The sequence below is a fragment of the Pleurodeles waltl genome, chromosome 1_2 (genome assembly GCF_031143425.1).
Source record: "Pleurodeles waltl isolate 20211129_DDA chromosome 1_2, aPleWal1.hap1.20221129, whole genome shotgun sequence".
Taxonomy (NCBI): domain Eukaryota; kingdom Metazoa; phylum Chordata; class Amphibia; order Caudata; family Salamandridae; genus Pleurodeles; species Pleurodeles waltl.
Window position 1 is genome coordinate 478,206,273 of NC_090437.1, and position 18,977 is coordinate 478,225,249.

The window sequence follows — 18,977 nt, forward strand, 5'->3', positions numbered from 1 at the left end:
GTTCACTTTTGGGTCCATAGTAGAAACTGGGGTAGTCAGTCCCAAGACAGTTTCTGTCACACCTAGTGGCATTGGCCTTGCCACACTGGCTGCTTGTCCCCTTACAATGGATAAGTACAGGCAGACAGTTTCAATAAATGGTGTTGAGGCCTTGGCCTACAGGGACACAGGTGCCAGTTTCACTTTGGTGACTGAAAACCTAGTGCACCCTGATCAACACATCATTGGACAACAGTATAAGATTATTGATGTCCATAACTCCACTAAGTTTCTTCCCTTAGCTATAATTCAGTTTAGTTGGGGTGGAGTTACTGGCCCTAAGCAGGTGGTGGTATCACCTAGCTTACCTGTAGATTGTCTCTTAGGTAATGACCTAGAGGCCTCAGGTTGGGCTGATGTAGAGTTTTATGCCCATGCAGCCATGCTGGGCATCCCTGAGGAATTGTTCCCTCTCATTTCTACAGAAATGAAAAAGCAAAGGAGAGAAGGCCTGAAAACTCAGGATCCCTCTCCATCAACAGGTAAAAAGGGTATCACAGTATCCCCTAACCACCCTACCATTCAGGATACCATTCCTGTGGTGGGAGAAACCTCTCCTGGGGTGGCACCTGTTCCAAGGGAATCATCAGCTGGCAAAGCTGGACTCCCTGAGGTAGAAGTACCTCTCTGTGGGATAACTAACATTGGTGACAAAAAGAGCACCATTTTAGTTAACATGGAGCATCCCTCCAACCCTCCCAGAGAAACTTTAGTGCAGAAACCCTGCACTGCCTCACAACACTTAGGACAGCATCCCTGCCCTAGTGTGGAGCTCATAGGACAGCATCCCTGCCCTGCTCCAACTCAAGAGAAACAGCATCCCTGTTCTCTCTTCCAGCCATATGGACAAAGTTTTTGCCCAGCTATGGCTTTTCTGAGACAGCATCCCTGTCTGGCATTTCCATCACTACAAATAGGTTCAGTGGACAATTCCCACTGCTCTAAACTAAAACTTACTGATAGAAACTCTGAAAATACATCTTCACATTGTTGCTTAGCTAAAAAACTTCAAACAGGGTGGTTTACATCCCCACAGGGAAGTAACCATATAGTGGATGATAAAGGGAGTAACCAGTCTATTGCAGAGCTACTCTCTACTTATCACCACTTAGACAATAAAGTCTCAACTGGCCAAGGTTAGCCTTATTGTCCTTCGTTTGGGGGGGGGGTTGTGTGAGAAGGTAGCCTCTTTCTAGCCTTGTTACCCCCACTTTTGGCCTGTTTGTGAGTGTATGCCAGGGTGTTTGTCACTGTTTTCACTGTCTCACTGGGATCCTGATAGCCAGGCCTCAGTGCTCGTAGTGAAAACACTATGTTTTCAGTATGTTTGTTATGGGTCACTGGGATCCTGCTGGTCAGGACCCCAGTGCTCATAGGTTTGTGGCCTATATGTATGTGTCACTGGGACCCTGTCACACAGGGCCCCAGTGCTCATAGGTGTGCATGTATATGTTCCCTGTGTGGTGCCTAACTGTCTCACTGAGGCTCTGCTAACCAGAACCTCAGTGGTTATGCTCTCTCATTACTTTCAAATTGTCACTAACAGGCCAGTGACCATTTTTACCAATTTACATTGGCTCACTGGAACACCCTTATAATTCCCTAGTATATGGTACTGAGGTACCCAGGGTATTGGGGTTCCAGGAGATCCCTATGGGCTGCAGCATTTCTTTTGCCACCCATAGGGAGCTCTGACAATTCTTACACAGGCCTGCCACTGCAGCCTGAGTGAAATAACGTCCACGTTATTTCACAGCCATTTTACACTGCACTTAAGTAACTTATAAGTCACCTATATGTCTAACCTTTACCTGGTAAAGGTTAGGTGCAAAGTTACTTAGTGTGAGGGCACCCTGGCACTAGCCAAGGTGCCCCCACATTGTTCAGAGCCAATTCCCTGAACTTTGTGAGTGCGGGGACACCATTACACGCGTGCACTACATATAGGTCACTACCTATATGTAGCTTCACAATGGTAACTCCGAATATGGCCATGTAACATGTCTATGATCATGGAATTGCCCCCTCTATGCCATCCTGGCATAGTTGGCACAATCCCATGATCCCAGTGGTCTGTAGCACAGACCCTGGTACTGCCAAACTGCCCTTCCTGGGGTTTCACTGCAGCTGCTGCCAACCCCTCAGACAGGCAGCTGCCCTCCTGGGGTCCAGCCAGGCCTGGCCCAGGATGGCAGAACAAAGAACTTCCTCTGAGAGAGGGTGTGACACCCTCTCCCTTTGGAAAATGGTGTGAAGGCAGGGGAGGAGTAGCCTCCCCCAGCCTCTGGAAATGCTTTCTTGGGCACAGATGTGCCCAATTCTGCATAAGCCAGTCTACACCAGTTCAGGGACCCCTTAGCCCCTGCTCTGGCGCGAAACTGGACAAAGGAAAGGGGAGTGACCACTCCCCTGACCTGCACCTCCCCTGGGAGGTGTCCAGAGCTCCTCCAGTGTGCTCCAGACCTCTGCCATCTTGGAAACAGAGGTGCTGCTGGCACACTGGACTGCTCTGAGTGGCCAGTGCCACCAGGTGACGTCAGAGACTCCTGCTGATAGGCTCCTTCAGGTGTTAGTAGCCTATCCTCTCTCCTAAATAGCCAAACCCTCTTTTCTGGCTATTTAGGGTCTCTGTCTCTGGGGAAACTGCAGATAACGAATGCAAGAGCTCATCCGAGTTCCTCTGCATCTCTCTCTTCACCTTCTGATAAGGAATCGACTGCTGACCGCGCTGGAAGCCTGCAAACCTGCAACATAGTAGCAAAGACGACTACTGCAACTCTGTAACGCTGATCCTGCCGCCTTCTCAACTGTTTTCCTGCTTGTGCATGCTGTGGGGGTAGTCTGCCTCCTCTCTGCACCAGAAGCTCCGAAGAAATCTCCCGTGGGTCGACGGAATCTTCCCCCTGCAACCGCAGGCACCAAAAAGCTGCATTACCGGTCCCTTGGGTCTCCTCTCAGCACAACGAGCGAGGTCCCTCGAATCCAGCGACTCTGTCCAAGTGACCCCCACAGTCCAGTGACTCTTCAGCCCAAGTTTGGTGGAGGTAAGTCCTTGCCTCACCTCGCTGGGCTGCATTGCTGGGAACCGCGACTTTGCAGCTACTCCGGCCCCTGTGCACTTCCGGCAGAAATCCTTTGTGCACAGCCAAGCCTGGGTCCACGGCACTCTAACCTGCATTGCACGACTTTCTAAGTTGGTCTCCGGCGACGTGGGACTCCTTTGTGCAACTTCGGCGAGCACCGTTTCACACATCCTTGTAGTGCCTGTTTCTGGCACTTCTCTGGGTGCTACCTGCTTCAGTGAGGGCTCTTTGTCTTGCTCGACGTCCCTTCTCTCTTCAGGTCCAATTTGCGACCTCCTGGTCCCTCCTGGGCCCCAGCAGCGTCCAAAAACGCCAAACGCACGATTTGCAGCTAGCAAGGTTTGTTGGCGTTCTTTCGGCGGGAAAAAACTTCTGCACGATTCTCCAAGGCGAGCGGGATCCGTCCACCAAAGGGGAAGTCTCTAGCCCTTTTCGTTCTTGCAGAAACCTCAGCTTCTTCTGTCCAGTAGAAGCTTCTTTGCACCCGCAGCTGGCATTTCCTGGGCATCTGCCCATCTCCGACTTGCTTGTGACTTTTGGACTTGGTCCCCTTGTTCCACAGGTACCCTAGATTGGAAATCCACAGTTGTTGCATTGCTGGTTTGTGTCTTTCCTGCATTATTCCTCTAACACGACTACTTTGTCCTTAGGGGAACTTTAGTGCACTTTGCACTCACTTTGCAGGGTCTTGGGGAGGGTTATTTTTCTAACTCTCACTATTTTCTAATAGTCCCAGCGACCCTCTACAAGGTCACATAGGTTTGGGGTCCATTCGTGGTTCGCATTCCACTTTTGGAGTATATGGTTTGTGTTGCCCCTATCCCTATGTTTCCCCATTGCATCCTATTGTAACTATACATTGTTTGCACTGTTTTCTAAGACTATACTGCATATTTTTGCTATTGTGTATATATATCTTGTGTATATTTCCTATCCTCTCACTGAGGGTACACTCTAAGATACTTTGGCATATTGTCATAAAAATAAAGTACCTTTATTTTTAGTATAACTGTGTATTGTGTTTTCTTATGATATTGTGCATATGACACTGAGTGGTACTGTGGTAGCTTCATACGTCTCCTAGTTCAGCCTAAGCTGCTCTGCTAAGCTACCATTATCTATCAGCCTGAGCTGCTAGACACCCTATACACTAATAAGGGATAACTGGGCCTGGTGCAAGGTGCAAGTACCCCTTGGTACTCACTACAAGCCAGTCCAGCCTCCTACATTGGTTGTGCAGTGGTGGGATAAGTGCTTGAGACTACTTACCACTCTTGTCATTGTACTTTTCATAAGAGAAAAATATACAAAACAAGGTCAGTGTATATACACATAGCCAAAAAGTTTTGCATTTCCTCTTTTCACTCTTTTCTAAGTGCTGAAAAGTACTTCTAAACTTGCAAAAAGTTCTTAAAAGTTTAAAAAGTTTTTTTCTGTCTTTCCAAAAAGTTCTGAAAACTTTTTTCTCTTTTTCTATCACTTTAACTCTCTCTAAAAATGTCTGGCACAGGCCAAAGTGTTGATCTGTCCAAACTTGCATATGACAACCTTAGCTGGAAAAGAGCAAGGAGTCTCTGTATAGAGAGAGGTTTGAGTGTAGGGAAAAATCCTTCCTTGGAACTGTTACTTAACATGCTTAAAGAACAGGATAAGGCCATAGGTGCCTCATCTGTTGAAAAAGTATCTAATAGTTCTCAATCTGATTCAGGGACTCCCCCAGGAAAAGATTCAGGAAAGAAACTTCCTAGCCTGCCCATTACTAGACAGTCTAGCATAGTTGGGAAGGATGATGAGCCACACCATATAAATAGTGTTGTCTCACATCATAGCAAAAGCATTTATTCTCACCATACTGGTAGTAATGTTTCTGTTAACCAAGCTGTTAGGGTGGCTTCTGTAAGGGACAGGTCTCCTTCTGTTCATTCCCATCATAGCTCTGTTTCTAGGAATGTCCCTCCCACCAACCCTGATGACAGAATGTTAGAGAGGGAACTCAATACGTTGAGGGTGGAACAAACCAGACTGAAGCTTAAAAAGCAACAGCTGGATTTGGATAGACAGTCTTTTGAATTAGAGAAGGAAAGACAGAAGTTGGGTTTAGATACCCATGGTGGCAGCAGCAGTATTCCCCATAGTCATCCTGCAAAAGAGCATGATTCCAGGAATCTGCACAAGATAGTTCCCCCTTACAAGGAGGGGGATGACATTAACAAGTGGTTTGCTGCACTTGAGAGGGCCTGTGTTGTACAGGATGTCCCTCAAAGGCAGTGGGCTGCTATCCTATGGCTATCATTTAGTGGAAAAGGTAGGGATAGGCTCCTTACTGTGAAAGAAAATGATGCTAATAATTTCCAAGTTCTTAAGAATGCACTCCTGGATGGTTATGACTTAACCACTGAACAGTACAGGATAAAGTTCAGAGAGACCAAAAAGGAGTCTTCACAAGACTGGGTTGATTTCATTGACCAGGCAGTGAAGGCCTTGGAGGGGTGGTTACATGGCAGTAAAGTTACTGATTATGACAGCCTGTATAACACAATCCTGAGAGAGCATATACTTAATAATTGTGTGTCTGATTTGTTGCACCAGTACCTGGTAGACTCTGATCTGACCTCTCCCCAAGAATTGGGAAAGAAGGCAGACAAATGGGTCAGAACAAGGGTGAACAGAAAAGTTCATACAGGGTGTGACAAAGATGGCAATAAGAAGAAAGATGGTGAAAAATCTCAAGAGAAGCATGGGGATAAGGGTAAAACCAAAGATCCCACTTCAAATCTTAAACACTCTTCAGAGGGTGGGGATAAAACAAATTCTTCCTCTTCTTCCCAACCTGCACACATTAAAAAGCCTTGGTGCTTTGTGTGTAAAAACAGAGGCCATAGGCCAGGGGATAAGTCCTGTCCAGGTAAACCCCCTGAGCCTACCACCACTAATACATCAAGCTCTAGTGCCCCTAGCAGTAGTGGTACTAGTGGTGGGACTGCTGGCAACAGTCAAGTTAAGGGTGTAGTTGGGTTCACTTTTGGGTCCATAGTAGAAACTGGGGTAGTCAGTCCCAAGACAGTTTCTGTCACACCTAGTGGCATTGGCCTTGCCACACTGGCTGCTTGTCCCCTTACAATGGATAAGTACAGGCAGACAGTTTCAATAAATGGTGTTGAGGCCTTGGCCTACAGGGACACAGGTGCCAGTTTCACTTTGGTGACTGAAAACCTAGTGCACCCTGATCAACACATCATTGGACAACAGTATAAGATTATTGATGTCCATAACTCCACTAAGTTTCTTCCCTTAGCTATAATTCAGTTTAGTTGGGGTGGAGTTACTGGCCCTAAGCAGGTGGTGGTATCACCTAGCTTACCTGTAGATTGTCTCTTAGGTAATGACCTAGAGGCCTCAGGTTGGGCTGATGTAGAGTTTTATGCCCATGCAGCCATGCTGGGCATCCCTGAGGAATTGTTCCCTCTCATTTCTACAGAAATGAAAAAGCAAAGGAGAGAAGGCCTGAAAACTCAGGATCCCTCTCCATCAACAGGTAAAAAGGGTATCACAGTATCCCCTAACCACCCTACCATTCAGGATACCATTCCTGTGGTGGGAGAAACCTCTCCTGGGGTGGCACCTGTTCCAAGGGAATCATCAGCTGGCAAAGCTGGACTCCCTGAGGTAGAAGTACCTCTCTGTGGGATAACTAACATTGGTGACAAAAAGAGCACCATTTTAGTTAACATGGAGCATCCCTCCAACCCTCCCAGAGAAACTTTAGTGCAGAAACCCTGCACTGCCTCACAACACTTAGGACAGCATCCCTGCCCTAGTGTGGAGCTCATAGGACAGCATCCCTGCCCTGCTCCAACTCAAGAGAAACAGCATCCCTGTTCTCTCTTCCAGCCATATGGACAAAGTTTTTGCCCAGCTATGGCTTTTCTGAGACAGCATCCCTGTCTGGCATTTCCATCACTACAAATAGGTTCAGTGGACAATTCCCACTGCTCTAAACTAAAACTTACTGATAGAAACTCAGAAAATACATCTTCACATTGTTGCTTAGCTAAAAAACTTCAAACAGGGTGGTTTACATCCCCACAGGGAAGTAACCATATAGTGGATGATAAAGGGAGTAACCAGTCTATTGCAGAGCTACTCTCTACTTATCACCACTTAGACAATAAAGTCTCAACTGGCCAAGGTTAGCCTTATTGTCCTTCGTTTGGGGGGGGGGTTGTGTGAGAAGGTAGCCTCTTTCTAGCCTTGTTACCCCCACTTTTGGCCTGTTTGTGAGTGTATGCCAGGGTGTTTGTCACTGTTTTCACTGTCTCACTGGGATCCTGATAGCCAGGCCTCAGTGCTCGTAGTGAAAACACTATGTTTTCAGTATGTTTGTTATGGGTCACTGGGATCCTGCTGGTCAGGACCCCAGTGCTCATAGGTTTGTGGCCTATATGTATGTGTCACTGGGACCCTGTCACACAGGGCCCCAGTGCTCATAGGTGTGCATGTATATGTTCCCTGTGTGGTGCCTAACTGTCTCACTGAGGCTCTGCTAACCAGAACCTCAGTGGTTATGCTCTCTCATTACTTTCAAATTGTCACTAACAGGCCAGTGACCATTTTTACCAATTTACATTGGCTCACTGGAACACCCTTATAATTCCCTAGTATATGGTACTGAGGTACCCAGGGTATTGGGGTTCCAGGAGATCCCTATGGGCTGCAGCATTTCTTTTGCCACCCATAGGGAGCTCTGACAATTCTTACACAGGCCTGCCACTGCAGCCTGAGTGAAATAACGTCCACGTTATTTCACAGCCATTTTACACTGCACTTAAGTAACTTATAAGTCACCTATATGTCTAACCTTTACCTGGTAAAGGTTAGGTGCAAAGTTACTTAGTGTGAGGGCACCCTGGCACTAGCCAAGGTGCCCCCACATTGTTCAGAGCCAATTCCCTGAACTTTGTGAGTGCGGGGACACCATTACACGCGTGCACTACATATAGGTCACTACCTATATGTAGCTTCACAATGGTAACTCCGAATATGGCCATGTAACATGTCTATGATCATGGAATTGCCCCCTCTATGCCATCCTGGCATAGTTGGCACAATCCCATGATCCCAGTGGTCTGTAGCACAGACCCTGGTACTGCCAAACTGCCCTTCCTGGGGTTTCACTGCAGCTGCTGCTGCTGCCAACCCCTCAGACAGGCAGCTGCCCTCCTGGGGTCCAGCCAGGCCTGGCCCAGGATGGCAGAACAAAGAACTTCCTCTGAGAGAGGGTGTGACACCCTCTCCCTTTGGAAAATGGTGTGAAGGCAGGGGAGGAGTAGCCTCCCCCAGCCTCTGGAAATGCTTTCTTGGGCACAGATGTGCCCAATTCTGCATAAGCCAGTCTACACCGGTTCAGGGACCCCTTAGCCCCTGCTCTGGCGCGAAACTGGACAAAGGAAAGGGGAGTGACCACTCCCCTGACCTGCACCTCCCCTGGGAGGTGTCCAGAGCTCCTCCAGTGTGCTCCAGACCTCTGCCATCTTGGAAACAGAGGTGCTGCTGGCACACTGGACTGCTCTGAGTGGCCAGTGCCACCAGGTGACGTCAGAGACTCCTTCTGATAGGCTCCTTCAGGTGTTGCTAGCCTATCCTCTCTCCTAGGTAGCCAAACCCTCTTTTCTGGCTATTTAGGGTCTCTGTCTCTGGGGAAACTTTAGATAACGAATGCAAGAGCTCATCCGAGTTCCTCTGCATCTCTCTCTTCACCTTCTGCCAAGGAATCGACTGCTGACCGCGCTGGAAGCCTGCAAACCTGCAACATAGTAGCAAAGACGACTACTGCAACTCTGTAACGCTGATCCTGCCGCCTTCTCGACTGTTTTCCTGGTGGTGCATGCTGTGGGGGTAGTCTGCCTCCTCTCTGCACTAGAAGCTCCGAAGAAATCTCCCGTGGGTCGACGGAATCTTCCCCCTGCAACCGCAGGCACCAAAAAGCTGCATTACCGGTCCCTTGGGTCTCCTCTCAGCACAACGAGCGAGGTCCCTCGAATCCAGCGACTCTGTCCAAGTGACCCCCACAGTCCAGTGACTCTTCAGCCCAAGTTTGGTGGAGGTAAGTCCTTGCCTCACCTCGCTGGGCTGCATTGCTGGGAACCGCGACTTTGCAGCTACTCCGGCCCCTGTGCACTTCCGGCGGAAATCCTTTGTGCACAGCCAAGCCTGGGTCTACGGCACTCTAACCTGCATTGCACGACTTTCTAAGTTGGTCTCCGGCGACGTGGGACTCCTTTGTGCAACTTCGGCAAGCACCGTTTCACGCATCCTCGTAGTGCCTGTTTCTGGCACTTCTCCGGGTGCTACCTGCTTCAGTGAGGGTTCTTTGTCTTGCTCGACGTCCCTTCTCTCTTCAGGTTCAATTTGCGACCTCCTGGTCCCTCCTGGGCCCCAGTAGCGTCCAAAAACGCCAAACGCACGATTTGCAGCTAGCAAGGCTTGTTGGCATTCTTTTGGTAGGAAAACACTTCTGCACAACTCTCCAAGGCGAGAGGAATCCGTCCACCAAAGGGGAAGTCTCTAGCCCTTTTCGTTCCTGCAGAAACCTCAGCTTCTTCTGTCCAGTAGAAGCTTCTTTGCACCCGCAGCTGGCATTTCCTGGGCATCTGCCCATCTCCGACTTGCTTGTGACTTTTGGACTTGGTCCCCTTGTTCCACAGGTACCCTAGATTGGAAATCCACAGTTGTTGCATTGCTGGTTTGTGTCTTTCCTGCATTATTCCTCTAACACGACTACTTTGTCCTTAGGGGAACTTTAGTGCACTTTGCACTCACTTTGCAGGGTCTTGGGGAGGGTTATTTTTCTAACTCTCACTATTTTCTAATAGTCCCAGCGACCCTCTACAAGGTCACATAGGTTTGGGGTCCATTCGTGGTTCGCATTCCACTTTTGGAGTATATGGTTTGTGTTGCCCCTATCCCTATGTTTCCCCATTGCATCCTATTGTAACTATACATTGTTTGCACTGTTTTCTAAGACTATACTGCATATTTTTGCTATTGTGTATATATATCTTGTGTATATTTCCTATCCTCTCACTGAGGGTACACTCTAAGATACTTTGGCATATTGTCATAATAATAAAGTACCTTTATTTTTAGTATAACTGTGTATTGTGTTTTCTTATGATATTGTGCATATGACACTGAGTGGTACTGTGGTAGCTTCACACGTCTCCTAGTTCAGCCTAAGCTGCTCTGCTAAGCTACCATTATCTATCAGCCTGAGTTGCTAGACACCCTATACACTAATAAGGGATAACTGGGCCTGGTGCAAGGTGCAAGTACCCCTTGGTACTCACTACAAGCCAGTCCAGCCTCCTACACTGAGTGGGGCAGTGAGCGGGTGCACTAGGTCTGCGGGGGTCTGTGAGTCGGTGCATGAGTGTCTGAGTGGGTATGTGGGTGGGTGTGTAAAGGGCTGAGTGGGTGTGTGAGTGGGAGAAAGAGATTGAAAAAGAGAAACGGAGAGAGAAAGAGAGAGAGGGAGATCGATAGAGAGTTTTTTAAGCTTTGATGAATGATACACTTACAATGAGATATTTCTGGACAAATTAAAAAGAAAAGTGTTTTTGTCAATTAAAAAGAGTGAGAGCACCCTTCATTATGAACCTTAAACCTTTAAAGTTAAAAAAAAAACAAAGTATGAAAATAACCACAGATATACCTGGACTAGAACCCTCAGTTCTCTGCGTGAGAGTATGAGGCCTTTTTTTGTTTTCATTTGGTGCCCTTTACGGGCTATCGGGACCACAGAGGTAGCCTCAAGGCCTCCCCCGGGTCCCTGTCGATTTTTGGGAATTCTGTTTTGTGTCATTTGCTGGCTATTTGGAACCACGTGGGAGCCTCAAGGATTCCCCTGTGGTCCCAGCCGGCTCCCTCATCCTGCGTGAGCCAGCATTCCTACAGCAAGCAAGGAGCTGCTTTGAATAACGGCTCCCTCCTTTCTGGAGCAATGTTTTCATCTGTCTTCCCTGCAGGCATATCCGCGTGCAGGGAAGATAAAAGAAAACTCTGCTTTCTGACAGCGGGACCTGTTTGACAGGTTCCGCTGTCAGAAATCGGAGTTATGTTTGCTGTGACTTGGCTGCAGCTGTCAAAAATGCAGCAAAGCCACAGCAAATAGCTGTGTCCCAGGGGTGGGCACCCCAGAACATAAAAGGAGCTCGCCCTAGGAAGTGGCGTCCCCAGGTCTATCAGTGGCTCCTTGAGGGGGGGCCACATGGCCCCCTCCTTGAACAATGCCCCTATCATTATTTTAACTATAGCCCCAGGGAGGTGGTGGTCCCCAGGGCTGCGTGGGGGCTGCGTACCCCCCCTGAATTTTAATTTTTTTAAGTGCCAGGAAGGTGGCAGTGCCCGGGGCTGAGAGGGAGGCCAATAGCCTCCCTCACATAAATAAAACATATAACCTCGGGGAGGTGATGGTCCCCCAGTGGGGCGGCGGCACGCAGCCCTGCACACATATTTTCTGCATTGACCCAGGGGATTGCGGTCACCAGGGCTACAGGGGCGGGGTGGGCACCCCCACCCCATTACAAATAAACAATGTTACTGGGACTTGGCTCACTCAGGGACTTAAAAAAGACGAAGCACAGGAGCCCACGCTTCATTTTTTAAAAAATTTACAGCAGATCCGCTGAGACTTCCGCTGTAGATTCAGAGTTTTTTAGCTCTGGGGGCCCACCACCAGAGCTAAAGGGGCAGGGTGTCTGTACCCTGGCCCCTCTTCTTTTTTTTACATTTTTGTCTGAGACCATGTGATCAACTACACCAATAACCTCCATGTAATATAATATCTCATTTACTTATTCACAAAAAAAATATATTTTTCCTTTCTCCCTCATTTTTTCAAAAAATGAAACAATCATTAATATACAAAAGTTAAAAAACTAGGAAGGAGAAGTGTTTCATAAATGCCTCAGAATTCATCAGTCTCAGATGTTACGAGTGCACCCAGCAAAATTGCTCTAAAATATACATAACGGTAATAATGGGTTACTAAAATTAAATGTGTTATAAGAGGATTGAATTTGCACATTATGAAGCTGTAATAAGTGACACAGTGTGTCAGCATCTTTTCAAAAGTTTATTCGGCTACACGTTTCAACCCAAACGGGTCTTCGTCACAGCCTAGTTTAAAATTGGGCCCAATTCACCACAAAAACAAAACCTAACAGACATAGACAAAATACTTTCTCTTTTCCTTTTAAGAAGCCAAATTAATTGATTCCATTCAAACTTAGTTCCCAAAGTCATGAAAAATATCAATTTAAATCAAATATACCTCACAATAAATACAAATTCATTTGTTTTCAACAAAAACGTGATAAAAATGAGGTGCTGATGTGCATCAAATTACTTATTCTTTCCCGTCATTGAAGATTATCATCTCTAAACAAACAAAATCTAGCTCATACTCATAATTCAAACGTGCAACTACATAATCATGCGATCATTTACCAAAGCAAATTATCTATATATTGATTACTTCCAAAGAAGGCCGAGTGGCCAAATAATGCAATTGAGCATAATCATAATGGATTGGAGACAAATATCAAATCAAATATCAAATCATAAAATATAACATTCAAAAGTTTTCAAATCACGAAAAGCCAAGTAAAGGCATAGTGGCCAAATCATCCAAATAAGCATAATCATATTGTGTTAAAGACACATAGCAAATCATGAAATACAACATTCAAAAAAAGCCAAGTGGTCAATGCCATATTACTTGATCTCCTATACAATTATTACTTGAGTAAAACAGGATCAGTATTACACATAGTGCCCTGGGAGCGTGACGGACATGGGCACCCGCTTTTTAGGCCCTAGCGTACTATGGTATTACATAAGGGGCTGCAAAGGCTTGTGCAGCCCCTTTTGTGTAACAGTGATAGCACTCGCGCACATGTAGTGCCAGCGCTATCTTCAGAGGGCATTCCCTCATTTACATCAGAGTGTGGCCCCATGGAAACGAAAGAATCACTTTGCCTCTGTGCCTGCTCCAAACTATGGATGCGGGCACGGAGGCAAACAGGCCCTTAGAAGGCGCACTGGCAGTGTGCTGTAAAAAGGAGACACACTCTCAATGCCCTACTGAAGACAGCCCTCTGGATGGAAAACTGCAGGCATCCCCCTAACTGCGGGTGCAGTCACTCACTACACCTGCCTGCAGGGGCATCTCTCTCCACTCTTCAAAGTGCAGACAGGTTGCTCCTGCACAAAGAAACACGGAGTGGCTCCAGACCAGCTCCGTACTTCAATGGATGCACTGCCACTAGGACAGGCGTGGGTTTAGTGTTGCCCTGGAGGCATTGTAATAGAATACACTGTCCCTGTTTGCACCCGGTGCACCTTTTTAACTGTGAGCCATGGCGCAGATGAGGGAAACTGACATTTGATAAATGTAGGCCCTCCCAGAAGGTGGGTGACACGCAGCAGGCCTCCCAGCGGATGAAACAAATCCACAATTAAAAACAATGCATATTAAAATAAAATCAAGCCTGGCCACTACAAACTAGACTAAATGAAAGAAAGGCTTGATAAATAGGAGGGCAGGCTGGAAGAAACAGAGCAAAAAATATCAACACTGGGGGATGACATCATAGATATCAGCAGCAAAGTGTGAAGTGGAAGCCTCTAGCATTCATCAGGGCTAAGAACGAGGACCTTAAAGCAGGTGTTAACGCGTCGGTCCTTAATAAGTAAACTTACAAGGGGACGCGTATCGGGCGATGAACCTATTGACTTGTTTAAGATGTTCTTACCAGAGCTCCAGAACATAAACAATAATCAATACACAATAATCAATAATCATTAGTCAAATCAATAATCAATGGAGTCAGTAATTATGACGCACCATGACTTTTTAGCCATAGATAACCACATCTTTAGTAAGGTTTAGTAAGTTTATTTCCCTTATATTAACAATGCTAAAATCATGTAGATTTATGTCAAATTCAAATGAAACACATATAAAAACAATACTGGTTGACCATAGCCACGGAAGAAACTCAATCTAATCAAGGCTTGATATCACAACACATTTCTAAAGCAATGGTGCAGATCAATAGCAAAGTCAGCTGCGACAAAGTAATCACATGCATCAAATTCAGCAAGATAGCTTTTCAAACAATTGTCCCTGCAATTAGTCAGTCGTCATGTGAATAGCCTTAACTAACCCAGATTAGCATCAGCATGTGGGGCTTCATGCAAAACAGTTTAGAACAAATTTGAGAAAAAACATCTAACTAAAGAAACTATTAAGACAGCGCAGTTGGTACCTAGAAAGAAAAGGCATAAAATGCATTTCAGTCACATTGTCATATCTACCTATCCTCGGTATGGGTCAGCAAGCAGCGTCAGTCTTCGGCCTCAGGTCATCAATCGATTAGCAAAGCATCAGGCTCTCAGTCAGAGAGTATGAGCCCAATGACAGAATCTCGAATCTCTTCTTCTTAATAACGCAGTAATTCTCTAAATCTGAATAATTCTCCTCTGTTGCGTTGTTATATCAAAGTCACCCAAACTATCCCCTAATTCCCTATTGGTCAATTAATCATACGTTATTACTCTACCCAATAATTTTGCTATAGCAAATCTACGAATTCTAATATTTCTCCCTTCACATGATGTTGATTGGTCCGCTTTACGATGTCCTCATCATCCGGCTCGTCAGGTAACAAATTTGTTGCATCTTCCTCTCCAGTCAGTGTCTTCATTGTTCGCGTCCTGGGAAAGAACTTTTCGCACACATTACACATAGCTTGTTACATTTTAAGGATACTGTCTCTTGTTAGTTGGTTCTCATGGAAAGCTTCTGCTAAGCACTTTTAACAAGAAAATGAACATTTCACAGTTACTTCACTCTGTCAGCATTTTTATTAAACGTTAAGAAATACAGCTTCTGCATGAGGCCTGGTAACTAGGCCAAGACCATTGCTAAGTTAAGGCCTACAATTAATAAGCTAAAACATACTTCATAACCCTCAATATGACATATTACTACATTAATCTAACACATTTTCAATATTTCATAACTATTAATAGTTATTTAGGACATTTCGTGAACACTGGCAGCCATTCTTCGAGGTCAGTGTTCAAATGTGCGCATTATTTTCCTCTACGTTATTCATTTTCTACATGTCTTTATTCAAAATACGTAAAAACTCATTAATAATTTCTAATTAAGACACCTGTTTCAGCACAGGGCAGGCTTTAGGATGATGCGACCACTGCGCCAACTTCATGGGGTCGCAGTTTTTAAAAACATCTTGTGGGTTTAAAAGCACCTGTTGCAGAGTTTCCTGTGTATCCAGCAGCTTTCAGGCAACCACAAAATGTCAAGATAATTCAGGTGATTGATGTTCCTACTGGCGAAAGATCAGAGTTTTGTCTAATGGCAGCTTTGACTCATCAAAACGTATCGCAGAGGTAATGTGGCTGCTGGAAAGAACGCGTACCATGCAGATCATAGTACTGAGTGTGAGTGAACTATAAGTAGCGCTATGAAAAACATGAAATGTATGTCAGAGCGGGACTATGGGCAGAGGAGGGGGACTTTCTGGTAGTGAGGGCATCCGTGGAGGAGGTCACTGTGGAGGTGCCAAAAAGAGATTGTCTCCCTGGGCGCCACCCCGCCTTGAAGGGTGCTCCACGCACAGCAACATTCATGTCATAGACCCACCGGAAGCCAACAAAACTGTCCCAAGGCAGGAAGGAGTGTACAAACTACCCTTTTTGGAAGGAAAGAACAGTCCCAAGTATGCATTATGGAGAGGGGTCAGTGAACCTTGATGGCAAAACCGGCAGTAGATACCTAGCCCGGTCACAGTGAGAATCCTGAATTACAGAAATTATACTTACAAAAACCAAGGCTGGCGAGAATTACGGCCATTGTACAACATGATCGCGCTACTGTTTTTTCCTGCTTTCATGCAGTGCAGGAAGCCAGAAAACCTTTGCTGACATCGAAAAAGACTGTGCTAGTTAGAAATGAAATAAGCAATGATAAAGCCATGTCTAGAATTCAAAAGGAAAGCCTATTTTCGTCATCAGGTGGAGTCAGGGTGTTTCTGGACCTGCAGGACAGGTCACAAAGTAGACGTTCACGTTTACCCTGAAACTAGAAAGGACTGTGATTGGAGAATAAGTCTTTCATGCCTACCGTCGGCACTTTGAAACTGACCTGCTGTAATTACTAGTTGAAAGGCTCTACAGTTTGAACAATGCTCTACACTGTTTATCCCTTTAGCCACTGATAATGACACCTTCGTGGTGGGACAATAGTGATATATATTGCTCAAAGACCTTTGAAGTATTTGCAAACTAGGGAGCACTAATTAAGCATAGTAATCTATTTTGCATGATGCAAGCTCAATAATAGACTATTCGCTGGTGCCTATGGGCCTGACCTCCCAGGTTGGGCACACTGACATTCTACGCAGATCCTTGTCAGACCACTCCCCAATAGTTCTGCTACTGGACTGTAAAGAGGGTACAAAACAGACTGAAACATGGGGATTTAAGGCAGATTCACAATTAGATGCCTGCTTCAGGGAAGGGCTGCCTGAAGCAATCATTGAATATTTGAAGTTGAAATCGCTGCTGGGAACAATTAACATGACTTGATACTTTTCTTAGGCAGGTGGAACAAAATTATACACGAGATGAAAACGATGCCACACTTTCCCGAATGAATGAAACATTAAGCGAGTTCGTGGAGGTTGCAGAGCAGAAAGTGAGATTCCTAGGAAAGCAAGATCAGACCTGTAGATTGGAGAAAAATAATACACAAAGGTGAATGCTGTCTAGTACACTTAGAGGGCACAGGGAACACTCAAATATTGCATACCTTCACACCAATGAAGGGTTGGTCTCATTTCAAACTCAGGATATATTACAGATGTTTGCTGACTACTGTACTGAATTATGTGGCGTTAGAGACACTACTACAGCGCAACAGATTGCAGACTAAATAATATCACTCTCGCATGGTTGAAAAGATTACCGTGTGAACTACTTAACAGGCCTGTCAGCCTTGAGGACTTACTAGAGACAATAACGTAGCTGTAGAGTTGTAAAGCTCCTTGGCCCGATGGGCTCACTATTCAGTTTTATAAAGCTTATGCTGAGATAATAGGCCCAAAACAACTTAAGTAGTTTGAAGAAGCCATTCAGGAAGGGGAACTCCGCATAACGATATGATAGGCCGTGTTGGTACCAGGTCTCAAACCAGGCATTTAAACCGCTGGAAATGCTTAACATCGAAAATAAGAGATTTACAAAAATTCTAGCTAGTAAACTAAAACTACTTATGCCAGGACTGGTACTACGGACCAGACTGGTTTTATGCCAGCCCGCTCCACTTTGTTAAATTTATATACTCTTCCAGTGGCGATAAGTCACATAGGGCCAGATGTAGGAAGCCTTTTGCGCCTCGCAAACGGCAAAAAACGCAGTTTGCGAGGCGCAAAGGGCCTTACGCGATGCAGAATCACATTTTGCGAGTCGGTACTGACTCGCAAAATGTGATTCCGACTCGCAAATAGATAGGGGTGTTCCCTTCCTATTTGCGACCGCATCGCGATGTTGAGTTGCTTTGTGACCGCGAAAGCGGTTGCAAACCAACTCGCAGTTACCATCCACTTGAAGTGGATGGTAACTCATTCGCAAAAGGGAAGGGGGTCCCGTTCCCCTTTGTGAATGCCACAAAAAATATTTTTCAGAGCAGGCAGTGGTCCTATGGACCACTGCCTACTCTGAAAAAACCGAAACTAAATGGTTTCGGTATTTTTTCTTTTTGCAGCTCGTTTTCCTTTAAGGAAAACGGGCTTCAAAAAGAAAAAAAAAACTACTTTATTTGAAAGCAGTCACAGACATGGTGGTCTGCTGTCTCCCACAGGCCACCATCCCTGTGAGTGCCTAGACTCGCTATGGGGTCCCAAACTGCGACCCACCTCATAAATATTCATGAGGTGGGTCTTTGCGACCCCATAGCGAGTCGCCGAAGGTGTCTGAGACACCTTTCTGCATTTCATATTGCGAGTCGTTATGACTCGCAAATTGCAAGTCGCAATATGAAACCTACCTACATCTGGCCCATAGACCCTCAATTACCAGTAGCAGCGCTTTTTCTTGAGTCTGAAATAGTATTTGATTCTCTGAAGGGACCATATATGTTTGAGGTATTAACCAGGGGAAACGGCCTTAACAATGCGGGCAGAGCAACACGTGCCGTTTCCCTGCAACCACAACAACGCTTGCCTCAACAACGACTCTGCCCTAACCACGCATGTGCCTGAACCACACATATGCGTGGATAATGCAGAGAGAGCGGTCTAGCTGTCCGGGCAGAAAAGGAAGGAGCAGAGAGCGGGCTAGCTGAAAGGAACAGGAGAGCTAAGTGGGGCTGAGGCCGGGTTTGGGTGGGGTAGTTTTTAGGGGTGAGAGGCCGTTTTAGGGCTCAAGAAGGGGTGGGGGGTGAGGGTAGTTTTAAGGGGGGGCGGTATTAGGGTTCAGGGTGGGGGGGAGGGTTCAGGGTAGTTTTAAGGGCATTGACCAGGTTTTAGTCCTTAGGACAGGGGGGGTCAGGGTAGTTTTTAGGACAGGGTGGGGTCGGTTTTAGGGTTCAGTGCGGGGTGGGGGTGTGGGTAGCTTTAAGGGCACAGCGGGATTGCAGGCTGGACGGAACAGGAAAGGTGAGTGGGGCTGGGTTTGGGGATAGCTTTTAGCAGTGGGAGGCCGTTTTAGGGCTCAGGGTGGGTGGGAGGGTGGGGTAGTTTCAAGGGCAGGGTGGGGTATGTTTTA